This window comes from Alosa alosa, chromosome 7, assembly GCF_017589495.1.
Source record: "Alosa alosa isolate M-15738 ecotype Scorff River chromosome 7, AALO_Geno_1.1, whole genome shotgun sequence".
Lineage (NCBI taxonomy): Eukaryota > Metazoa > Chordata > Actinopteri > Clupeiformes > Clupeidae > Alosa > Alosa alosa.
This window is the reverse complement of record NC_063195.1, coordinates 19,458,708-19,484,968: the sequence shown is the minus strand read 5'-3', so window position 1 is coordinate 19,484,968 and position 26,261 is coordinate 19,458,708. Positions and strand designations below refer to the sequence as shown.

The 26,261-nt window shown below is 40.7% G+C and overlaps 1 protein-coding gene across 1 annotated transcript in view; it reads right to left on the bottom strand.

Annotated features, from left to right (window-relative positions):
* The window catches only part of LOC125298155 (histone H3-like), a 781,614-nt gene that overhangs the window by 750,225 nt on the left and 5,128 nt on the right, over window positions 1-26,261 (bottom strand). The gene's annotated exons all lie outside the window — the stretch shown is intronic.

Here is a 26,261-nt window from a genome sequence, read left to right as displayed (position 1 = left end):
AATCTATGAACTAATCATGTTTTGGTACTTGTTGTCTAGCAGATACCAGTGAGAATTGAGTGTGCATAATGCAATTCAGTGAGACAGTTAGAATCATATATGCCTTTCATCGTGACTTATTTTTGTGGAAAACATGTGCTGGACTGGGCGGCGGTCATATTTTGTACCGCTCTGCAGTACATCTAGTTATTATTTCTAATGATTAGATGAACTTGTTTTTGTAAATGAAAGTTATTTTGTTTGTATAAAAGTGTTCTGATTGTTTTCATATCTTATCCTCATGAAACAGGCTGTGTGTACTAGTTGTGACCCTGTTTGTGCTGTCAGACTTTGACTGATTTTTTGAGTGAGTTTCACTTTCAATGGCAATATTGCTAAATATTTTGTACATTGGAAATGTTACAGTTTAGACATCCGTGTGTATAAATGTTTTTTTTTATTTTGTTTAGCTTTTTTATCAGTACATAACGCTTTCATGAAACAGGCTGTGTGTACTAGTTGTGAACCTGTTTGTGCTGTCAGACTTTGACAGATTTTTGAGTGTGTTTCAGAGTTTCACTTTCAATGGCAATTTTGCCAAATGTGTATCCGTGAGTTTTTCTATTTTGTTTAGCTTTTTTATCAGTACATAAAGCTTTATAATGTGCTGTTGTGTTCTCTCTGGGTTATTGCTTGTTTAGGAATAAATAAATAAATTAGAAAGGAGGGTGCGAGTTAAGATTTGGCAGAAGACCAATCCCACCTCCTCAATACACTATAGACACAGACCCCGTTAACTTTCACTTCATATCCACATGATCGGTTGTTTTCTGTTAATCTTCAAAGTATTTGGATGATGTTGATTTAAGGCAACAGCACGGTAAATGCGATCTGTTAGTCATGATTTAAACTATTGTTTACTGCTAGATAACATCAACAACATAGGTGTCCGCCATGCCAAAAGAACAAATAGAAAGGAAGTAGCAAATGAAGTGCACTTTAAAAAAAAGTATTGTTCCAAAATTAGTACTTCAGAGCAATCATGCCATAGAAAAACCTTTTGCTTCAAAGAACCCTCAAGGTGATAGGTCTTTGTAGAAACCATTGAAATAAAAGCAAACTGCTATGAAAATGTCTAATTTGAAGAGCCTTTCACTTGATGTAAACATTCAGCACAAAGCCATGGTTATTTATGGAACCATATAGTCAACATTTTTTAAGCCCCTTTAATTATTTTTAGATTGTGGCTGGAAGTGGCTTCAGGTTGTACCGGCACAAAGTGCTGTATTTATTATTGAAAGATGTTACATAACCTACTGGCTGATACAACTAGTGAGGTGGAATAGAGCAGCTCATGCAAATTATTTCCTCGTAAACATCTTCTATTGATGTGGCCACAGATAAACAAAAAGAGGACAGTCTGTGTCAGTGTGAGCTTCTCCTACTTCAGCTAACACACACACACACACACATATTTACATTTTTCATCAGAAATACATGCAGAAAACTTCCTGTACAACCAGAGCAAACCTCTCTCCTCAGGACTCAGGAAACACAGGTAAGAACAATATTATATATATACTGTATATATTGAAGTTGAACCAAGGTGACCGTTTCATTACACTCTCCTTCAATTGAACTTTACCTTCATTTAAAGGACCGTCATTTTCAATTGGTTATTCCTGTTGCTCACCCAGGTTTCATTTGACAAATAATATTCAGTCAAATTAGCACATTGTGTATAGCCACAGACAGTAGAGGAGAGTGCTTATGCCCTGTGGGCCCCATGCAAACCTCTCTCCTCAGGACTCAGGAAACACAGGTAAGAACAATATTATATATATACTGTATATATTGAACAGTGTTTTACCTTTTCAATTGAACTTTACCTTCATTTATGTCATTCCTGTCTCACTCCAGGTTTCATTTGACAAATAATATTCAGTCAAATCTACTGTATGCAATGTTGGCCCTCCATCAATAGTAAGAGGTCACAGTCAAGACTCTTCGCTGGTTTCTCGTTGTTTAACTTGTTTCTAACTAATTCATTAATTTTAACTACAGAGCCATGGATTGTATGTTTATAGTTTTCTTACTTACTGTAGGTCATATGACTTTATTCTGTTCATTTTTATGTCCATGTAATGTTTATTGATGTCCTCGTAAGTAGGTTTGGACAAAAGTGTCTGCTGAGAACTACAAACATAAACATATATCAACAACTGCAGTGAGTTGGGAGAGAGAAAGCAAGAACACATAGGCTACTACTGGCCAATCCTCTCCAATTGTTAGAATTGGACTCTGGGCGTTTGGGAACAGCTGAGGGAGGAGGCTACTTGAAACTGAGTTTCGGTCGGTGTGAGCGAGCGGACTTTCAGTTGACAGTAATTAACACCCTTTTGAACAATCTAAGCTGTGCGAACGTCAGAGGGCGGTCTACGCTGATGCATCAGTAGTGAGATAGGAGGACAACTGCATGCAATTCCTAGCAGCATAAAATTAGTGGCGGCTGCTGAAGCGTCAGCATAAGCGGCAACCCTCGGTTCAGCCAGTCGCGGTTAAGACGGACGCGGTCAAGACAAGCAAGTTTACCTGTGCAAGTTCACCGAGCACAGGCACCGACAAAGGCAAAATGTGCCGTTCCACCATATCTGTTATCACCGGCCATTTCAGAAAACGGTATCTTGCCAAAAGGTGCAGAAATCGCCTTAACCTCCAGGAACTTAAACGGTCCTCACCGACAGAAACCTCCTTCTCCATGGGCTTGTGGAACTGTCAATCCGCAGTCAACAAAACGGACTTCATAGCTGGCTATGCCAACCACCTTTCATTGGAACTCCTTGCTCTCACTGAGACTTGGATCAAACCAGAGAACACTGCCACCCCGGCTGCACTCTCCACTAACCTTACACTATCCCACACCCCTCGCCTATCTGGACGAGGAGGCGGGACGGGCCTGCTGATCTCCAACAAATGGAAATTCACCCCGCTACTGCCTTCAAACAAATATGTCTCATTCAATTCCATGCCATCACAGTGATCGCCCCAGCAAAACTCTACGTGCTGGTCATCTACGCCCTCCAGGCCAACTAGGCGACTTTATTGACGAACTTGACACTCTGCTATCCTCCATCCCTGAGCATGACTGTCCGCTTCTTGTTCTCGGTGATATGAACATCCACTTAGATGCCCCAGGCTCAGCGGACTTTTGGCCCTGGCCCCTCCTTTGACCTCGAACTGGTTCAAAGCCCACCCGACTCACAAAGCTGGCAAAGAGCTTGACTTGATTTTCACCGGAACTGCAGCACAGACACCCTCATGGTGACGCCTCTCCATCTTTCTGACCACTTCTTCATCCAGTTCAGCGTCAGCCTGACAGAACAGCCTCCGGCTCCTCAGCCCGATGGTCACGTTCGCCCGCAACATCCGGAACCTGTCTCCAACGCACTTCTCCTCTATGGTTGCCTCCGGTCTACCTCCACTCAACACCTTCTCCTCTCTGGAGGTTAATGAAGCCACTGACTCGCTCTGCTCCACACTGACCTCGTGTCTAGGCAGGCTGTGCCCTCTTACCACAAGGCCAGCTCGATCCAAACATTCTCATCCATGGCTAAATGATACCCTCCGATCACAGCGCACCAAACTCAGAGCCGCGGAGAGGAAATGGCACAAATCCAAACTAGCTGGCGACCTCAAAACTACCAGACACTCCTGACCTCCTTCTCAGCCAGCATCACTGCTGCTAAGACTGCTTTCTACAATGACAAAATCAACAGCTACAGACACTTTCGAAAACTTTTCTCAACCTTCAAATCGCTACTCAACCCTCAGCTGCCTCCTCCTCCATCCAGCCTTACTGCAGATACCCTCGCCTCATTTTCTACAAACAAAGTGGCGGCAATCAGCAGTCAATTCTCTACATGCCCACTCAACGCATCTGACTCAGATACCGCCTCCTACAACCTCTAGGGACTGCTGGAACATCTTTTTTTCAGCATTCACGCCTCTCTCCGAGAGTGAAGTGTCCAGACTCCTGACATGCAGCCGTCCTACCACATGCTCGCTGGACCCTATACCTACTGAGCCTACTTCAGTCCATCAGCCCGACCATCGCTCCAGCTATCACACATGTGATCAATGCCTCGCTAACCTCCGGCACATTTCCAACAGCGTTCAAAATGGCCGGGTAACACCGTTATTTAAGAAAGCTTCTCTCAACCCTGCTCAAGTCGAGAACTACCGCCCTGTCTCACTACGGCCTTTCCTATCCAAAGGCATTGAGCGAGCAGTCTCCAAACAGGTCTCTGACTTCCTTTCACAGAACAACCTTCTGGATCCAAATCAGTCTGGGTTCAAAAGCGGCCACTCTACCGAAAACGGCTCTGCTGTCTGTAACAGAAGCCTAAAAGAAGCCAGGGCGACCGCTCGATCATCAGTACTCATTCTGCTTGACTTATCGGCTGCCTTTGACACGGTTAATCACCGTATCCTTCTCTCTATACTTCGCTGACATGGGAATCTCGAGCTGCTCTCTCCTGGTTTGAATCCTACCTCACAGGACGCTCGTTTAACATTATCATGGCTTGGTCAGCTATCTGCACCTCACCATCTCACCACAGGGGTCCCCAGGGCTCAGTGCTGGCCCCCTCCTCTTTGCTATCTACACCACCTCCTTTGGGACAGATTATCCGTTCGCGCGGCTTCTCATACCACTGCTATGCAGACGACACACAGCTCTATCTGTCCTTTCCACCTGGCGACCCCTGGTTTCAGCATCGGATCTCAGATTGCCTTTCAGACATAGCTACATGGATGAAGGCACACCACCTCCAGCTGAACCTCTCAAAGACTGAACTGCTGGTCATCCCAGCTAAACCTACCATACACCACGACATCAACATCAAATTTGACTCCCTGTCTGTTTCAGCCGACCAGGACTGCAAGAAATCTAGGAGTTGTTCTCGACAACCAACTAAACTCGCAGAGATCATGTTGCCTCAGTCGCCCGGTCATGCCATTTCGCACTCTACAACATCCGGAAAATCAGGACTTACTTGACTCAAGATGCTACCCAACTTCTGGTTCAGGCAATAGTCATCTCACGACTTCGACTACTGCAATGCCCTCCTGACAGGTCTCCCAGCCTGCGCAGTGAAACCACTTCAGATGCTCCAGAAGCGGGCGGCGCCTGGTCTACAACCAACCCAAAAGGGCACATGTTACCCGCTGCTCATCCAGCTACACTGGCTACCTATGGCGGCCCGCATTAAATTCAAGTCTCTAACGCTTGCCTACAAAGTAGTCTCGGTTCTGCTCCCACCTACTTGAATGCCCTCATACAGACTTACACTACCTCCAGACCGCTCGCGGCTCCTCTGATCTTAACGTCGTCTAGCTCTACCACCCGTGCGCTCAAGCCAATCAAACTTTTCTCATCTGTTGTTCCTCGTTGGTGGAACACACTGCCAGTTCCTACAAGGGCAGGGACATCCTTTTCCACTTTCAAAAAACTCCTGAAGACCCAGCTCTTTAGAGAACATCTACTCTCATAGCAACACTTACAACAAGTCTTACTGATCCTAGCACTCACCAGCCGTTAAACTGCAAGTAACTGTTAAAATACAGCACTCACCGACGCACTTATTCTTACTGTACTCTAATGTGTTTTTTTTTAAACTGTCCTAAAATTGTGAGAATTGTTCTAAAACTTACTGTTTACCATGTTGTTAGTCGCTTTGGTTAAAAAAGCGTCAGCCAAATGTAATGTAATGTAATGTAATCTAAAGTGATTAAGAGAATGTACAGTATAACTATCTAAAATAATTTACCCTCTAGAAGTCAAGACCCTTTATAATTGAGAGAAAAATAATATTTTTGGAATTGGACACACATTTGATGGTACATTTGAGGAGATTACATATTTATCTGAAGAAATGTTCCCATTGATTCAAGCATGCAGATTGATGCATTACAATGCTGACCTAAAGAGTGAACAAGGATGCCCTTTACTTTAAAGCAACACAATGTAAGAATAGACATCTACCCATGGTAGACCATTGTCAATGTACTAGTTACACCTTTAGTGTGGTTTTTTCACTGTTCCATAACAAGCAATTGTTACCATTCTCCCTGTGATACAAGCACGTAAGTTATCCATGCATACATCAAAGTTAGTACGAGGTAGTTATTTTACGGATTAAAAGAACGACATAGTGGTGTGTCCCACTTCTATGTAAGTTTGACCGAGCTTTGTCACGCTTCACCACATATTTGCATAGCCAACATTTGCATAATACTACTAATGTTAGATTTCTCGGTAACTCATTGAAAAGAGGATGGTGTTTGTTGCAACATAGACGTGATGTAATGCTATTGTGTTGTTGTGCCTTCCATCACAAACTATGATATAATCATTGGTACACCTTATGCTTCTCTGAACTTGAAAAAGGTGCTAAAATGTTAGTGTATTAGCAGGTTAGCCATGGGGCTTTGAACGTTTGTGACTTTGCATTTGTAGACATTCATTTTGTCCCAAGGTCCATCTGGAGAGATGAGTAGGAGTTTAGGGGAAAACTATGGGTGAAGAGTAAGTCATTTAAGTAATTTACTTTTGTTTGTCTTTAAACACATACTGAATGAACACACTTAGCCTGATATCAACAGACTCACTCACCTGAGCCTAAAAGACAGAGGGCAAGGCCTTGTTAAAGCGATGGTTCGGAGTTATTTCACCCTAGGGTCCTTTGCACCATGACCCTGAGCCAAACACCCTCCCAGAACGTGTTTTCCCTTGGTCGAACCCTGGTCGAGTAGCGTTGTCAGAAACGGATGAGTTTCTCCAGGCGTAATGGAACCAACTTTTATCTCGTAAATTACCCCACTAATAATGCCCTGAATGGTACGAAACCTCTACAGTAGTACAACTATGCTCTTTACTCATAAAACGAGGCATTGAAAAGTTTGTAAGTACACCAGGCATTTATTATGACCGCCGCTAGCGAAGCTAGCGAAGCGGTCATATAGTGATTGTCAAAGTTTTTTTTTTTTCCCGTCATCTACTTCCTGAATTTTTGGTCAACGATACCCGGGACACCGAAACACCGGGGCACATGAAATTTGGTGGGTATGTAGCCCCACTAGACTTTTACGGAAAAACTTTTTCGTTTGGTCCCCGGGGGCCCCCCGAAACCCAAAAAATGCAGTTTTTCCTAAATAACTACCTGAACCGTGGCACCGAGGATGAAGAAATTTTTATGGTATGTTGGTCTCAAGGGCCCACATCAACCTAGCCCATAATCACTCATTTGTGATTTGCACCTCCCCGGTAAAAAATGAAAATGCAATATCATTCTGCTTTAACCGCCCCTCTCTTCAGTTAAGATGTTCAGAACTGCACCAAATTTTATGTGTATGATTAACCTGCCATTCTCTGGAGGTATGCCAAGTTTCGTAGAATTTCATCCATGGGGGGGTCTAAAAAAATGTAAGTTATGTGTACATTTAGTGACTGTACACCCATTGGCCTGTAGATGGCGGTGCACACATATACACACGCACACACACACCCAGGCACGCACATACTTTCGGTATCGGCAATTAGAACGGCCGATACATAATTACAAATTCAGTAGGATTAAAGATAAACCAAATATTCATCATCATCATCATGGCTGCATTTCCAGTATTGGCGATACGTAGTCGTTTGTCCACCAGATGGCGCATCGTTGCAGTGAGACGTAATTTTGTTGAAAGTTAATCTAAAGTGGGTTGGAAAAACAATGGACGCTTTCTACAAGGACTGTAGTTTACCGCAGAGAACACCTAATAAGGATAGGACGATTTTCACATGAAATGTAATTCCCATTTCTTCTTGAAGCCGAAATAAATCTGAGAATGTTTATCGGGCATGCTTGGTTTTTACTGCAGGTACGTTAATCTTATAATATCAATAGCTATAGGACCTAGGTACAATAATGTTACTGTTAGCATTAGTTGAGTGATGGAGGCCAATTTGATTGCATTTGTAGAAAACTATAAATGCGGTTATACCAAGCAAATTGATAGCAGCACTAATTGTATCTTTCGACTGTCATCTCATTTGCTTATGACCATAACCTAGGCTACTAACAGGAGCTAAGTGAGTTAGCCACAACACGTTCGCTACGTGATGGTTTTTTAATGAAAAATATATAGGCTACCTGAAAGATGCATCCTAAACACCGGGCTGGGACATTTCTGCTCAAAGTCTCAAAAAGCATCGAGTCAACGTTCATTCCCAAACACCCATATAGGCTTAGCCTAGAAATCTAGACACGCCCCTAGCGGCAGCAAATTATTTTGCTGCCAGGGCTAGTCTAGCAACTCTCCGTTGGCTTGTGAGCTCCAGAAATTGAAACTCAATCAGGCCAATGAAATCGTGTATAGAGTCGTTAGGTGGGCTTAACATAATGATTGATGGCAGAGTTGCAACGGTTTGGCTTGAATTCCCTGCTACTTGAAAACAAATAAGATGGATGTTGCTGTTGGCGATCAGTGTGACACGAGTTAAGCTTTTATTAAGTTGGCAAACATTTGAACTAGCCAACTAGCTCCGCTGGTGGGAAACGCATGGGACTCATAGCGCTGCCGCTGTCCTATTGCATGCAGAGGGAATTTGAAAGACAACAAATTGATTTTCCCGCCCCTCGGACTGAGCACTGCGAACGGTGAGTGCCCAGACCCTACATTTTAATGTGGGTCTGGCTCGTCAGGCTAATATAGGCTACTTCAATCCTCTATTTTCAAAGGTGATTCAAGTAAGGAAGAGCATGGCCCAAAGTAAAGTAACTAGGACTGAAACTACATAAATTCGTCAAAGTGAATAATTTGTGTCAACTCGCCGCAATGTAGATTTATTAACGCACCCGCGATGATCTACATCTCCATTTAAACCAAATGTTTTAGAGCGCACGTTGAGAGATGTATACAGGGCAGGGCTGTACCTACACATATTTGTTACACGTGCTACAAAAATCATTCTTTGCGATGGATGATTTAGTACCAACGTTACACCGGTCCAATACAATTTTGCCTATGGCTAAACTCATTTTTCAGGCATCTGACCGACCGGGTTGACACTTCAGCGTGAGAAATCGGGGGTGTGGTGTGTGAGTGTGTGAAACTAATCAAATGCGTGTGTCTCACGGCCAATGCGTGAGAGTTGGCACCTATGGCAAGGGAACATGTATCAGCCTATTATTTGCATGAACAATAACGGATGGTAGCTCTTCAACTTGGCCCGTTAAAATGTGTATAGAACAGTCTAGCAACGCATTTCATGAAGGCCCTTTTGGACATGTCAGTTATTTGCACCACTGGGTAAAACTGCATTTTGTTTTAGACTACTGGTATTTAATTTGTGCATTGACAATAAAGCTGAATATCATATGAACTAGATGACTAAACTTATGCATATGTAGAAGAAGAAACATTCACAAAAATCCATGACATGACCTTCTCTTCTTGATAGCTGTTGAAAACTGCATGGAACTGACAGGGATTGTTTTGTTTAATAATAAATAAATAAATACATTATGCTGCTACCTTCTGCTTTTCTCAGATACAATGTAGCCTACAGGTGTAAGTGACATTTCATCAATCCAGTTGCAATGGATGAACTGTGATGAACTGCCCTACTTGTGATTGTTTAGAGATTTTAAAGGTTTTATAACAATGCTACAACTTTTTTGGCTATTCTACAATCTATTCACCTTTGCAGCGCCAGTAGGCTACTTTCTGTGCAGCCGCACACACACACACAGGCATGCCAAACAAGCATACACAAAAGTTTCAAGAGTGGGGGATGGAGTAAAAGATGGAGACAAATTGATTAGTGTGATTTATTTTCGCGGAACGGATGTACAGGACTGAGCGGCGGTCATATTTTGTACCGCTATGCGGTACATCTAGTTTAAATAACATTTGCCTGATGGATGCTACTATCTGCTACTATACCGCTGCATCGACGTTACTTCCGTGATTTGGAAAAAGCCCTAGCTGGAAGCGATTACATCAACGTTTTTTGGTATATCCCAGTTTTTAATATTTTTTTTCCGAAGTGTTTACAACTTAGAGTTAGCTAATAATTATTGCAAACTGGTACTATGAACAAAATATTAGTGCATTCCTGGATCTACATCCTTATGCATGCTTCCTGCCAGGACTTTTGCAGGATTTTCCCAAATCACGGAAGTAACGTCGACGCAGCGGTATAGTAGCATTCATCGGGCAAGTGTTATTTAAAAAAAACTCCTGGTGTACTTACAAACTTTTCAATGCCTCATTTTATGAGTAAAGAGCATAGTTGTACTAATGTAGAAGTTTCGTACCATTATTACCATTAGGCATTATTAGTGGAGTAATTTACGAGATAAATGTTGGTTCCATTACGCCTGCAAAAAGTCATTAGTTTCTGACAGCGCTACTCGACCAGGGTTCGATCAAGGGAAAACACGTTCTGGGAGGGTGTTTGGCTTGGGGTCATGGTGCAAAGGACCCTAGGGTGAAATTACTTCGAACCATCGCTTTAATGTTAAAGGGACACCAGGCGAGCCTGATGCTTTTTCTCTACGAAGCTCCCCCTAGCGTCTGTACGTGTCGATACGTGTGTGAGCCCTCGCTCGGTCTGAAGCTCTTTTCCTTTTCTTTGCATCTTCCGTCAAGGGTTTTTGCTGCTTCTTCGGCGGCTCTGCCAATTGTTTGCAACATTTGCTAGTGTTTCGATAGCCTGCCTCTGTGCTGGGGATGCAGGATGTAAACTGATCCTGCTTCTCGCGATGTCTGAGACTTTGTGAGACTGAAGGTTGGTGGGTCAATACGCCGAATTTGCAAGCGGGATATTCTTCCTACAGGCAGTAGGGGCGGGTGAGAGAGTCTTCATTCGCCCTGTGAGTCATTTAACCATATACCGACTTACGAAGATGATTAATTGACACAAAAACATTGGTGTCCCTTTAAGGCCGGAACAAACCAAGCCGACGGCCGACCGTTGGCAGAAAAGCAGACGGACTGATCAGTCGTCTCCCGTCTCCCTGGGTCAGTCAAAAAGTATCTCGGAACACACCTAAGCACCGCCGACGCCGAGCGTACGTTCTGTACGTGCACAAGGTGTAGTACGTTTACATAACAGCAGGCGGCGCTAAAAGATTCAGAGCCGAAAAATTAGTGGTCTAACGTCTAGTTAGCAATAATCATAACAGGATTCGCCAATGAAACAAAATGACACTAGTTTCGTAATTCTTTGATTAAGCAATAAGAAAATATAAATATTAATATATATTGTGTACTATTTTATTGTCATTGCTTGTGTGTGATGCCAATGAAACACTCTTTCGGACACGGAATAAATAATTTATTTTCGCCTGTTAACTGAGCTAGCTAGCTGTCTAGCTAATGTTAGCACAGTAAATGGAAAGTGAATGGGAACTGCTATGTTTGGTAGCTAGGTAGCAACTAAGGACAGATTAAACTTGTATATTGTTGGAAACTAACCTGAAATAACATACATTCAGCAACTTGTTACAGTGTAGGAAAAATATATGTTAGGATAGTTTATCAAAATGGGTTCATAACATACATCGCTAGACTAATGGTCACTAATCCGAGATAATAGAGGGATTCGACTTCATGTAGCAATCTTAGAAATCACCTTATGCAATCAGCTTAAAACAGATGCAGGGAGCTACATGCAGTTGAATCCCCCTATTGTTTAGTCAAGGGCTAGCACTCCACCAATCAGATTGGTCATTGAGGCCGACTGCTACTCACCAAACCAACTCGAGTACCCGACCTCGCCCGACTGTCCAATGACTTCCGCCGATAATCGCCTTGGTGTGTCCCGGCCTTTAAACAACAAACTGAAGGGCTTAAAGCTTGTTTCAGCGATTTCAGGCCCAAAAAAGGCCCAAACAATAAATGATCACATTCATCTAATCTTTCCTAACGATACGCAAGCTTTCTGCCCCATAAGCAGTCCGTCAAAAAAAAACGTGTCTCTGTAGGCAGCCTAGGGTCTGAGATCTGTACACAAAAACAATTGCTATCAACAAGGGTTGGCAACCCACTCAAAGGCAAAATAAAGTGTTTCAACCAATAACCGACAAGATGCGCGTTTGGGAGAGTTTTAATTGCACGGGAGGGAGGGGGAGTAGCGAGTTAGCTCTCTGTTTTGTTTGAACATCAAAAGAAGTAACGTATCCCCGCTATCGCTGATACAACCTTTATTATTGCGGGTCACTAAATGCATGGTCAGTAATCTTATTTAAATTTAGTAGAATGTCCAGTCCATATTGGGAATGTTTTCATTATCAAACGTTGGGATGGTGCAAGGCGTTTCTAGGTATCTTGATCAGTCATGGGTGTGCATTTGAAGGACTCTGCTTGCACAAGACCGTATGGAACAGTTATTCCACTAAACCATGCTTTACTAAAAACCTAGCATATAGCCTACACGCATTTGCACTCGTCTACTATTTGAACTCATTGGCAAAGTAAAAGTAACTTCACCTTGGTGTCATTCAACAACAAAACAGCAGTAAATTACTTTCACTATTGACAGGAAAAAGCAACGCTTACCCCAATAAAGTTCGAATGACTAAATAAAAAACATTTATCCTGCAGAGGAGTTGCTGCTTACTCTCATGACAGTGTGTCTTCAGCTGTGCTTCCTATTTCTCTCGCCTAATCACTTTTATCCGTCATTACCAATTTGCAAATGGTGAATAACTACTCATTGTGAGATGTATTTAGTAATATCTTTATTCTCATTATGTTTCCCCTTGTAATCATGGAATTTGTTATGTTTTGCATGGATGTGCGCTGGTGCTTGTTCGTGTGGATAAGAGAAACAGGATGCGTTGTGCACCCGCCCATATCACTGTTGATAATGCGCTCTTAAAATAACATATAGCAACTAGCCATGGATTTCTGACCAGGTTTCTCTTGGTCAATGGCATAATGTGTTTTAGGTAGTGTACAATAGCGATTTTTAGACCATGCGCCAGACCCCTCCTTAGGTTGTTAATTGCCACACCCCTTGGCGCGGTGCTCAATAAAAGAGACATGCAAGATAAGAATAAACTTTGCGCTGGGATATTACAGTTTTTTCTGAATGCTTAAACACATTTTTTGTAACTATGGCTTTTTTTTTGCAAAACTCTACACACAAATGGCAAAACCACTTGTGCATAATTCGAGGTGGTTGTCATTCAGTGACGTCATAATATGCGAATTAGATGTGTAAATTTACCCCCTTCATAAACTTTTGTTCATACTCAATGATTTTCACATTTACAGTAGGACTTTATCTCTGACCACTTTCAAGCCATGGCCTTTTGAAATTTTGATGTAAAAATCGAATGATGTTTTTTTTTAAACCTGGCGCCTAAAGGGTTAAACACATTTTTTGTAACTATGGCTTTTTTTGCAAAACTCTACACACAAATGGCAAAACCACTCACTGAGTTCGCAAAACTAAAAGCACAAACACTGCTTTGCACTCAGTTTGCAATTTTGTAACACACTTTGCACAACTGTAGGCACAATGGCTATTATTTACACTATTTTGCCAACTCTCTGGCACACTTTCTCATGTGAAAACTGTTTTGGATAATTAGTTCACTTTGCAATCAGCCTAAGCACTATAAATAAGCCACAGGTAATGTACAATGGGTACAATGGAGTGAGCAGGAAGAGTGAGAAGAGAAAAAAACAGACACAAAAACAGTCGACATGTGGGGATATTGTCATGTCAGGCCTGGATACGTCATTCCAGAATATATTTTTCCCGGTGCCTTGGACTAGGACATTGCATGTGATGTAGACAGAATTTTGAGAGAGACGACCCGATGTAGACTGATTTGTTTTGTCTCAGTGAAATGCTATTTTGTGTTTTGACTTGTAAAAACACACTTGTGTTTGTTTTGATGTGTGTAAATAAACACTAATACTTGAAGTTGGGATCCCTGTATGTTTACAGAACTATGACAAAAGTATGACCTCAAACTGACATAGTCTACCTTGTGCACAGAGAAAGCAAAAGCCAGATGTGTTTTTTATTCATACCATCAGTGTGTTGTTGGCACATTGTGTGCTTATTATTGTGATGGCTTGTGTTTACTGTTTGATACGAAAACACCATTTTTACGAAGGTGTGAAGAGTTAAGCAAGGTGTGTTAGCTTTTTCAAGAGAACTACAATGTTTTGCTGATTGGGTGAGAGGTTTTACCATTTGTGTGTAGAGTTTTGCAAAAAAAGCCATAGTTACAAAAAATGTGCTTAAGCAATCAGAAAAAACTGTAATCCGCTTTCTGCCAGGTTTTGCATCACGAAATTAGGGCCCGAAGTCTCTGTTGTACACAAGATCAGGTAGGCTTCCCATTTCATGTCCTCTCTCAGCTAACACGGCATCATGTTTATGACTATTTCCACGGTAATGATTAATCTGTTTCTTCACAGGCAGGCTGACACAGCCATGTCATTCGCAAGAAGCCCTGCAATTCTCACTGCAGTCCTGTGCATTCTATTAGGTAATTCAGCACTGAATTTAAATAGCTATTTCCTAGGAGTTTACTTCTTTGCTTCTTTGATATTGTTATTTGCTGGGTATGGGACATTTTCTTTTGAATTTCCCCTTGGGGATCAATAAAGTATCTATCTATCTATCTATCTTATGTAAAATAGTTTTAGTCTGCATTTTCCGGTTTCCGGTTCCGTTTCCGGTGATTTTAAAGATGACCCCAGCCCCCAGAGTGTAGCACTATAACTGTTTTTTTAGGGGATTCTGTGTTTAATCTCAAATCTCTAATCTCTAATAATTATGGTAATGGTTATGAACAGCTGTAATGTGTAGTAAATATTTCCCACAATGCACTAGTAGCTGCTGCCAAATCTGAATTCTAAGGCAGATCTTTTTAAGTTGTGAAAGGTCCATTTGCAGTGATGCTTTAACCTCTTTCTAACTTGTGACCAGGTGTCTTCAGTAAGGGCTACAGAGTGTAATACATAACACAACAAATGTACTAAGTTTTATAATTAAATTTGTGTAACTATACTGTTCTTGTGTGGGTAAAAAAAAGTGGGGAAAGTACCGCATCACTAAATTAATACAGAAAATGTAGAAATATAGCCTGGCGGGGCCATCCTATATCATTGAAATGTATAGTCTGGAATCGAACCATTTACCTCGCTTAATCCAAGGGGCGGGCAGAGAATTGTCTTTCAAACTGCCTAGGCATGCAATAGGCCAGCCTTCTGACCATATCCGTATCCGGTCGGCAAAACGGCAAATACATCCTTCTTCGAAAGGAATAACTTAAGTGCATTATGTTGCTCAACTTTCAAAGAAAAGCACAAGTCCAACTCCTCCAAAGTTGACGCCAACGCCGATTCAAACAACTGCTCTTCGTTAGCCATAGCCACCTTCCTTGTTCACCGTCACAGGACTGTCGTTATCCTGTTAAGCCCGCCTTAAGACTCTCTAACAAAATAGAGCGCTGTGATTGGATGAAGTCCACGGCGTCAGCCAATAGAAATCCCTATGGTTTGATACTAGACGTACAGGCTGAGCAAATTAATTTGCCGCCGCTAGGGTGCGTCTAGATTTCTAGGCTAGTAGAAATAAGCACCTGATATGTAAAGCATGAGGACATCAGTAACACTTTTTTTTTTTTACCAAACTATACAACAATGAAATGTTATGAGTAAAGAAAGGTCTTTGGGGATACACCATTTCCAAAACAAGTGAACAAGACACTTTACTGTAATGTGTGGTAAGAGTTACCCACAGTGTACTCTCTGGATTCTAAGGCAGAACTTCAGTTGTGGAAGGTCCAGTAGCAGTGATGCTTTAACCTCTCTCTATCATGTGACCAGGTATCCATGGTCAGGGCGACTGGGGTGTGACGTATTCCTCTACCAGCATCTGTGGTTTAAAGGGGTCATTTGTGGACATTCTCTGCACTTACTCATATCCAAGTGGTCATCAAATCATAGACACATTCTGGCACATCAAATGGGAGACTGGTACAAAAGATAAAGATGACTTCAGTCTGGATCCCAGATATCAGGGGCGTGTGAAATATCTTGGTGATGAAGTTAACAACTGCACCCTACAAATCAAGGATCTGAGAGACAGTGACACTGTGGAAAAATACAGATTCAGGTTTATAACTGATGACTCAAAAGGGAAATGGAGTGGACATGAGGTCTCTCTGACACTTACAGGTTGGTAATGTGGAAAACATGTTTTAAATTAAAATAGATTTTTTCTGTATGACAATAATTGTCACAAAGGCATTCTGGTTTATCAGAAAATATGATGATCTCAGAGGGGATGAACATTATCAGGGTTGTGTGGATTATACTGAAAATAACCAGAATAGCCACACTCTGAGCATAAGAAACGTGAGCTTTGGTGATGCAAAGTTGTATACCTTTTGATTTATAACTGATAAAGGAGGGGATTTTTCTGGTGGAGATCTTGAACTCAAATGAACAGCTATTTGCATGATAATAAATAATGACGGAAGTACCCTCAAAATGGTTTGAAGTCTTAAATATACAGTATTAAGTACATAATGCAAGGGGATTTTCTTCAGGCCTAGAGCTGCCGATAGATCCTGCAACCGTGACGGAGGGAGGCAAAGTGACACTGACTTGCAGCACCACCTGCAGTCTGAGTAACAACCCCACCTACATCTGGTACAGGAACTTACAGCTTCTGGGTAACTCCCACACGACTAACAACAGGCTGGTTATAGACTCTGCCAGACCTGAAGATACAGGCAGATACTCATGTGCTGTTCAGGGACACTGTCAATTCGTTTTGCAATTTAATATTTTAAAAACATATTTGGCAAAACTGTCAATGCCAGCTTGAAAAGATTTTGGATTATTTTGGGAAAAAAGTTTTGCCATCGTTTTGAGGCATTTTATTCAAATGGAAAAGAAATAGCGCCCCTCGTGATTGCATTGCACTTTGGTCACGCTCTTTGTGTTGCAAAATTCAAATGGCCAAACGAATTGACAGTTAAATGATGAAACTGAATATTGAAAATTAAAATGCAAAATGAATTGCCATTTAAATTTTGAGACTGAAGTACCATGGCAAAATGGAATGCAATTCAATCCATGTTTATTCTATTTTTTAACCAAAATTATTGGAATTGATTTTAGGATTTCATTGTCACTTTGCAGATTAAAATACAATTTGTTGGATATTATTGCAAATTGCAATATTAAATTGCATAATGAATTGTCAATTGCTTAATGTAATGTCTTTTTGAATTGCATATTGCAGATTGCATTCTCATTTGAATAAAGCTACTCATATGCTTCCATATCATCGGGCACCATATTCAGCAGAAATGCGCGTGCGCAAGGCTTCACGACACCAATCTTGCTCCTGCGGCGAGTTCACAACACATGATTGGGAAGATGTCTTCACAACACCACATATGATTGGCTCAATGTATTCACTTCACACCACATGATTGGCTCAATGTATTTACATGTCGACGTTTTGCCGAGGAAGGGGTGGGATATGTGTAGACAACGGCCATATTGGCGTTACAAACTAACCCCATGCATTTCTATGGAGGATTTTTTAAGTGCTGTGTCTCCTCATTAGAAAGTCTCTGGTAGAGACAACATAAGTTATTCTGAGCCACTACAGTTTGTTTTAATTTGTTATGTGGATGGTGCATTGCACTTTACTAGGGGATGCTGTACAGTGCCTATAGAAAGTATTCACCCCCCTTGGATATTTCCACTTTTATTTATTTTATAAATGGAATCTCGATCAATGTAATTTGGCATATTTTATTATAATTGACAAACATCTCATCTTTAATGTCAAAGCAAAAGCAGATTTCTACAAAGTAATGTTAATTAATTAAAATATATAATGCAAAACAAGTGATTGCATAAATATCCACCCCCTTCAAGTCAGATGAACCTTTGGCCACAATTAAAGCATGGAGCCTGTGTGGCTAGATCTCAGTTAGGCTTGCACTGATCTTGATACTGTGATTTTGCTCCATTTTTCTTTGTAAAACTGCTCAAGCTCTGTCGGGTTGAAAGGGGATCAGGTGTGAACAGCTGTTTTCAAGTCCAGCCACATATTTTCTATAGGATTGAGGTCGGGGCTTTCACTCGGTCTCTCAAGAACATTCACCTTGCGGTCTTTAAAGCATGTCTGTGTAGTTTGTACAATGTAGTTTGGGATGTTCAGTGACAGTATTTGTATCCATCCCATCACTTATGCTTTTCAGTAACCTTTTAAGTTGTTTGGAGTGTTATTTTGTCTTCATGGTGGGATTATAGTCAGGAATACTGATTGACCAGTGACTGGACCTTCCAGACGCAGGTGTCTTTATATTACTATACTGTACACATTCACTGCACTCAGGTGATCCCCATTTCACTAATTGTGGGACTATTAGCACCAATTGGCTGAACCACTGTTGATTTAGTCACTTTAAGAGGGGTGAATATGCAATCGCCTATTTTGCATTTTACATTTTTAATTAACATTTTGCTTTATAGAAATTTGCGTTCACTTTGACATTAAAGAGGGGATATTTGTAAATTATTTGTAAGAAAAGGCCAAATTAAATAGACAAACATTAAATAGACAAACATTCCATTTGTTAAAGCAATAAAGGGGGAAATATTCAAGGGGGTGAATACTTTGTAAAGGCACTATATTTGCCTGTGTGTGTGTGATTGAATAAATGAATATGACTGGAAGTTCAACATTCTTAATTTGAAACTTGAGCTGCAGCATCTCTGTCTTTTAATGCAAACCTCAATCTGCAACAGAGTACATTTTCCAACCAGTAAATACAAGATGTTTCAAGTAAAAGATAGTCATGTGTCACGTTTCAGCAAAACTCCTGAGGTGCATTCAAATTCTGCAAACATTGGCGAATGTTTGTGTCGAACAAGTTTTCTCTGAACAGCTAAATTTGAATGATTTGGTGTTAACATTCCATTGCAACGGTCTAATTGCATTTTTACCTTCGCCAAGCTCACGTCCAGCTCCACTGAACGTTTGCGGATAACTACCTCTTCAGACTGTTTGCGAGTGTTTGCAAACGTTCACCAAAAAACTCAAGGCAAAAAGTAACTTGTTTGCAAACATTCTCAAACATTCGCCTATGTGTGTGAATTTGAATGCACCTCTGATCAGCCTTGCATTAGTAAGACATGCCTTAGCCCATGTCAACCTATGGCAGCAATACATACTGTATGTCACAGTGAACTTCTCTGATAAATCAGCACACTTCTCTGATGCTTCTCCACAGAACAGGGGTTGAATCTGTGATCTACAGTGCCATCAATACACATTCCAAACCATAACAGCAAGACAGCACGGTTTGAAGAAGAAGCCCAAACTAGAACGACAAGAGACTACGGTCTGATATGACAGTTTTTCACAATAGCTAAAACACTAAACTCCATCCTCTCAACCAAATTCTCAGTTACCTGAACACATTTCTTGAATCGATCACTCTTTTGGCAAAACCTTAAACAGTTTTCACATATAAAACACAATTTGCATGGTGATGTTCTTGTGATGCATAATGGTAACCACAACTGGCACAAGTTTAACATTTACAGTTTTTTACAATTGTTTACACACGTTTTCAAAACTCTGTGTCTATTTTTCAAAACTCCACACACAAAACCCACAATTGCTCACACAAAATGCAAAATGCCTCAAATCTCAAGCAAACATTCGCCTCACATTACAAACACTTTTGTCATTATATGACATTTTGGATACATCATGTACACACTGTTGCTCAAAACCTAAAGCTCTTCTGTCATAGGCTTTCTATATGTATTTCCATACAAGAGTGAAAGTTACGGTATCAACAAAGAGAAGTTGAAATACACAGTAAAAATGCAAGCAATATTGAAACCAAAAGTAGTGATTTTTCCCAAATAATTTGCTGTTGCGAATACAGTATTTTACAGCAAACAAGAAAAAAAAGCAAAGAAGAATACAGTGACCACCAGATGTACATGGAGTTTTGAAAACACTGATTTTGTGTGTGTGTGTGGGGAGTCAAACAAAAATAGAGTAAAAAGATTTTTTTCTTTTTGTAGAACATTACTGTAAGATAAAGTCAGATTACTGTAATAAAGAAATCCTCTAGGAGCAGATTGAAAGGGTCCATACCTATATAGAGAGTATATCTATTCATAGACCTATACTAAGGCAATGATTGGATGGTGTTCAGTAAAGTAAAGAGTGTTTACACATGTGAAGAGAAAGAGTGAAGCACTGGTGATTTAGTGTGGCATTTTGATGGGTTGTGTTTGAAGAACGAAATCAAGTTACTTCCTGTTAGATTTTTGTGTGTTTGTATGGTTTTGCAGATTTGGTGTCGGGTTTGGTGTTTGGAGGACATGTTTAGAAAATTGTGTGACAAGCAAAGATTTAGTGTGTAAGCAGTTGAAAAAAACTGTAAAGAAAGCACAAATGCCATATGTTAAACATAACTACTCAAAATTGATCACACTTGTTTTAAATGATGTGACACAACCAATATAAGCTATTTCAGACTGTAAACAGGTAGCTAAACAGTGCAGGTTCATATAAAACATTGTAGGTAGACTACAACATAATTCTCACTTACAGTACTGAGTATTCATTTTTTTCCTACCCTTTTCTCAAAACTGTAAACACACACTTCCATTATCAATACTTATGTTTACTGGATTTAGAGTAAATGTTGAATCCACTGAGTTATGAAATCTTTTTTTAAATGCAATATGCATTTACTGTATTGTAAACAATGAACATTTCTCCTGGAGCTATATGACCGGTACTGAACACTGTTTTCCATTTTTTTATGTAGCGTCTAATGACTGCTCAGTAGTGTTTTCATTTTGACTGCTTTGTGAGATGATCTGAAGACAGTTTGGCTTTCAGCACAGGTACAACTGTTTTGAGGCGATTGTTCAGTTTTGCGGTGGTTGTCAGAGGTTTTGTGAATATAGTTTGAGATTTGGTGTTTTAACAATTGTGAAAAACTGTAAGATTATCTGATGATTAGTGATGCTTGCAATGAGTAGTTATTGATGTATTATTTGAAACCTCAGTTTTTTTTTTTCTTTTTCATTTCTGGAGAGCACTTTTTAAACTTTTTTTTTTCAAGATCTGTAACCTAATTACCTGTCTATTAACCCAGGTTGATTGGTTTTACAACAATGTATTCCACTGTAAGGTTAGTCTACACAGGGGAAGGCTGCAATATACTGTGATATATCCAACATCAACTCCATCCTTAAAGGAACACAATTGCACTTTGTTTTATTTAAAAATAAATACTACTAAATAATTTTGATGCTACAATAACTTACAATAGGCTACAGAGAATAAAGTATCTGACATTGATGTGTGCCAGGAATTGTTGATATTGCATTATGTAACGTTGTTGATCGGGTTAGATCACGACCCATTTACTCATTTGTTTGGTAAAACTAAGGCCATGCATTTCTATGGAGGATTTTTTGAGTGCTATGTCTCCTCATTAGAAAGTCTCTGACACAGCACTCAAAAAATCCTCCACAGAAATGCATGGGGTAGAACACATTAATGTGTTATTTTTAGTCCCGCTCCCGCCCGCATCTGTATAGATAGCCTATTCAGTTTTTCTTTCTGTCTCACGAAAGGAGCACACACACCTGAGAAAGACTCCAGATGTCAGTTTCTTGGTTCTGAATGTAGGCTAATAACTGAAGTAGGCCTAGCCTGGTGCCCTCTTCCTCTGTCATGCTTTCGATTTTGAGTTTTGACAATGAGCAGCAGGAACAAATTGAACCCACGTAAATGACAATATAGCCTCCTGACTACCAAGAAAAAAAATATCTCCAAATTCTTTTTTTTCTTAACTTCCCCAATAGTTTGGAAGACAATGAGCATACTGAAAACTTTTTTTTTTTTTTTAAATGTTTTTATTTAAGAAATATAAAGTGTCCATTACAGTGGACTTCATAACACAGTACACATAAAACTGAATCAAAAATAAGTAAAAAAGAGAAACAAATGGAGGTAGTAACTACAAATGTCCACTGCGGAGGACAATTGTTTAACACTCTCCTATGATGGTAAAACATTGTTACATTACTTCAGAAAATTATTTTAAGTGTTTTTAAGAGATTCATAGAAAAAACAACAACATTTTAAATGTTAAATGCTCAACTAACTTGATTAAGCACTTACTTTTCTTCTTTCCATAAAATGTCCTTTTGGTGATGGCCGCCATTTTCTTTGAAGAGGAAGAGGAAGTTCCCAAAACCCCACCCCCATACATGTTATACCATTTAAAAGCCCTAAATGTCCTCTTTAGAGAACAAAAGGAATTAGCTCAATAGAATGTATGGTGTGGGAGTTATTCTGGTTTATAAAGGTCCTCTAGAGAGGACAAAATTGAACTGCTGGTAGTCAGGAGGATAGGCTATAGGCCTGCTATCCGTCAGTTATGCTTAAACCCCGTTTTTTAATGCTGCCTAACAGAACATCCAGCTGAACTGTAGTTATGAACACTACTTTAATCATTTCCATATTTAATTTTACGCACATATTTAATTTGTGGGAGTGCAGTGAATCATCGGTTTGTCCCGCACCTGCGAACGCACCTCTCTCATCCCGCCCGCTCCCGCAAAGAGCTTTCAAAAGTTGTCCCGCGCCGCACTCTTTTGCTTCGGGACCCACGGGTCCCGCGGGTCTACTGCGCGAGTGCAAACTTCTACATGGGGTTACTTTGTAACGCCAATATGGCCGTTGTCTACACATATCCCACCCCTTCCTAGGCAAAACGTCGACATGTGAATACATTGAGCCAATCATTTTATGTGATGTGAATACATTGAGCCAATCATATGGTGTGTTGTGAAGACATCGTGCCAATCATGTGTTGTGAAATCGCCGCTGGAGCATAATAAAGCGTTGCAATATGGCCGCCGAGAGGGACTTGCCTAAAAGGACTTTGGTAATATTGACACCAAGGGGCATAAAGGGTCCTGCAGATGATATGCTTTCTGAGGCAACTGAAAAACCGATCTATTTTTTTCGAACGTGTGCGGCGTTATCACGCCTTGTGTTGCTACTGCCATTGCCAGCCCTACACAGGCTAACAGGGGAACTACACCGGGCCCTGTAGTGAAAAGCTAATGGATTAATGGCGGTACATTTCCAGCCCTGTAGTAAAAAGCTACTGGATTAATGGCGGTACATTTCTCTTATTGGTGAGGCACACACAAATATCGGAGACTGTCAGTAGGCCTATAACAGTTCCGAACCTACATAAACTTCAAATTACTCCATGTTCGATTTTCACTCTCGGTGTCTGGCATTGCAGCTCGAATGTTATTCCTCATTCTGTCCCAAGTCGCCTGGATAAAGTCTGACAATATAAATGTTACACAACAGACGCCATTGAAGAGATTGCCTTCCTATGTAGACTTGGGTGGCTCTTAAAAGAGCCTTTGTTTACCGTTTTTTCTTTACAGATTTACTTAAGATTTCTCAGTCTTCTTGGGTAGCAGCACAGCCTGAATATTTGGCAGTACACCACCCTGTGCGATAGTGACTCCACCGAGAAGCTTGTTCAGCTCTTCGTCGTTGCGTACAGCCAGCTGCAAATGGCGGGGGATGATACGAGTCTTCTTGTTGTCACGAGCGGCATTACCAGCCAACTCTAGAATCTCAGCAGTTAGGTACTCGAGCACAGCGGCGAGATAGACCGGGGCACCAGCTCCAACACGCTGGGCATAGTTACCTTTGCGTAACAGCCTGTGCACACGGCCCACGGGAAACTGAAGTCCAGCTCTTGATGAGCGAGATTTAGCAAAGTCCTTTTAGGCAAGTCCCTCCACTCAGCGGCCATATAGCAACGATTTTTGGGCACTCATCGGGCACCCTATTCAGCAAAAATGCGCGTGCGCAAGGCTTCACGACACCAATCTTGCTCCTGCGGCGAGTTCACAACACATGATTGGGAAGATGTCTTCACAACACCACATATGATTGGCTCAATGTATTCACATGTCGACGTTTTGCCGAGGAAGGGGTGGGATATGTGTTGACAACGGCCATATTGCCCTTACAAACTAACCCCATGCATTTCTATGGAGGATTTTTTAAGTGCTGTGTCTCCTCATTAGAAAGTCTCTGGATTTAGCCTTAGCTCTAGCCTTGCCTCCTGTTTTGCCTCTTCCGCTCATTTTACTAGTGATTCCTGTCGTTGAAACGTTCTACACGGAGTAGGCTAATGAAGCCATTATATTATCTCCTTGCCGCAGTGTGTCTCAGTGGCTGGCTTTGATGCTGAGAGCCAATCAATAGCTTACACTCTGACAAAAGGTCTAGAAATGATTGGTTCCTCCTCCCTTTACCACTTTTCCAAACAATGAGGACTGTGGCAAGTTAGTAACTTCATTCTCCCATTTTAACGACAGAAATTGTTGTCTGAGATTTCCTAAACAATGATATGAAGACTATGGCCATCATAGTTAAACTGTTGTTGGCTGTAACAAGCCAGCCAACTGAATGTATTACATATCCTGTGCGTTAGAGTATTTGTTACAGGGAATGAATGAGGCCAGTAGATCGACCACACACACAAAATATGCTTGCTACAGTGTATTAAACAGCAGTCTTTGGCAGAATAGGCTATTATGTAGATGACGTAGACCGAGGGGGTATTCCATCAACCTCGCTAAAGGCCAAACCTGGCTTATTTCGATAAGTCTCGCTAATTTTAATGAGAATTCCGTTCCATTAATGAGGTTAATGTGAATCCCAGCTTGGTAACCATGGGAATTTATGCCACAGAACTAACCTGCTCCGTGGCAGGTTAACTTTCAAGCTAAATTAAGCTGTGTTGCAAAAAAAAACAATCAGTCGGAAAACGAGTCCAAAAAGATGGTTCCGTCAACCTGCTCTCGTCACCTGTAGCCTACAACTTAAAAAATAGAAGTAGGCCTATAGAAATGTTTTTTTCCGACAGTACACCAAGCATGGATTTACACATTCACTAGCTCCAAGGAATGTATGAAGATTATACGATTAAAAATGTTTTAACTTCACATACGTGTGGTTCTAGAAATCTTGCTACTCTGCGTCCCTTACGTTTGGTGGTGGTGTAACGTGCAGCGAGACGGCATAGGAAAGGAATTACATTCTTGCGTGTTCGCAGGTTCGCTTCCCATTCGAAGTATTAAGGCTCCATAGTTTATCACCTTGCTAATGGCATTTTTAGTTATAATCTTTGATGAAAGACATATGTCTACTGCTGATAAAGGGTCATGCACATTTTGGTAGGCTGTTCAGTGACAGCTTTGCCAGTGGGCTACAGCTATAGCCTATCTGATGCAAGCAAAAGGATAATTCTGCAGCCAGCTAATAATTAAAACTGCTTCATGTGTCGACGATTGTTCATGAATGTCAAATCAACTGTGTGCTACACAGATAAAATATTAGGCATAAATTGAATTGAAAGCCATTGCATTTCAGATAATTTTATTTCAAAACACTTTGGGACTTATGGGAGACAATAGGCTATTATGTTGATACTAATTTATTTTATGACCACCTACACCTAGACAATAATTTGGAGTGAACTCTTTTAATCTAAGAACGTAAGCTAGGCTATAGATAGTTTTGAATATCCATATGCATATCCATAAGTTGTTTTTGAGTTAATACTATTTATTCATTCACTCGTTTTGTTGAAGCATAGACTGTATAGACCTAGGCCTATGTGTTCAAGAGTGAAGCCAATCAAACTCGCAATTGATGTCAAAACCATTAGCATTGTTGTTTTAAATGTATGCTTTCATTATTCTCCCATTTCTGTAGGCAATCTATTTTTTTTCTCGATGTTCAATTTGATGACTTTTGATGAAAATCCTGTAAATCGAACAGAAATTGTCTATAGTATTGTCTTAATTTTACGACATATATCCTTTTTTCGTCAATCTACTGTTTTGGTCTACTGTTCTACCTCGTGCACGAGCAGAGATGAAGCTGACTTTAACCTTGCTTGAATAAACGAGGCCAAGATGCCGTTAACTTGAGTTAATGGAACGGCTTTAGCCCCAAGTGGAAGTCTACGCTAGTTCAAGCCAGGCTATTTCTGTTAAGCGCCGCCTTCATTAGCGAGGTTGATGGAATATCCCCCGAGTGTTGTGAGAATGGGATGAATGACCACAGACTAATTGATTTTACG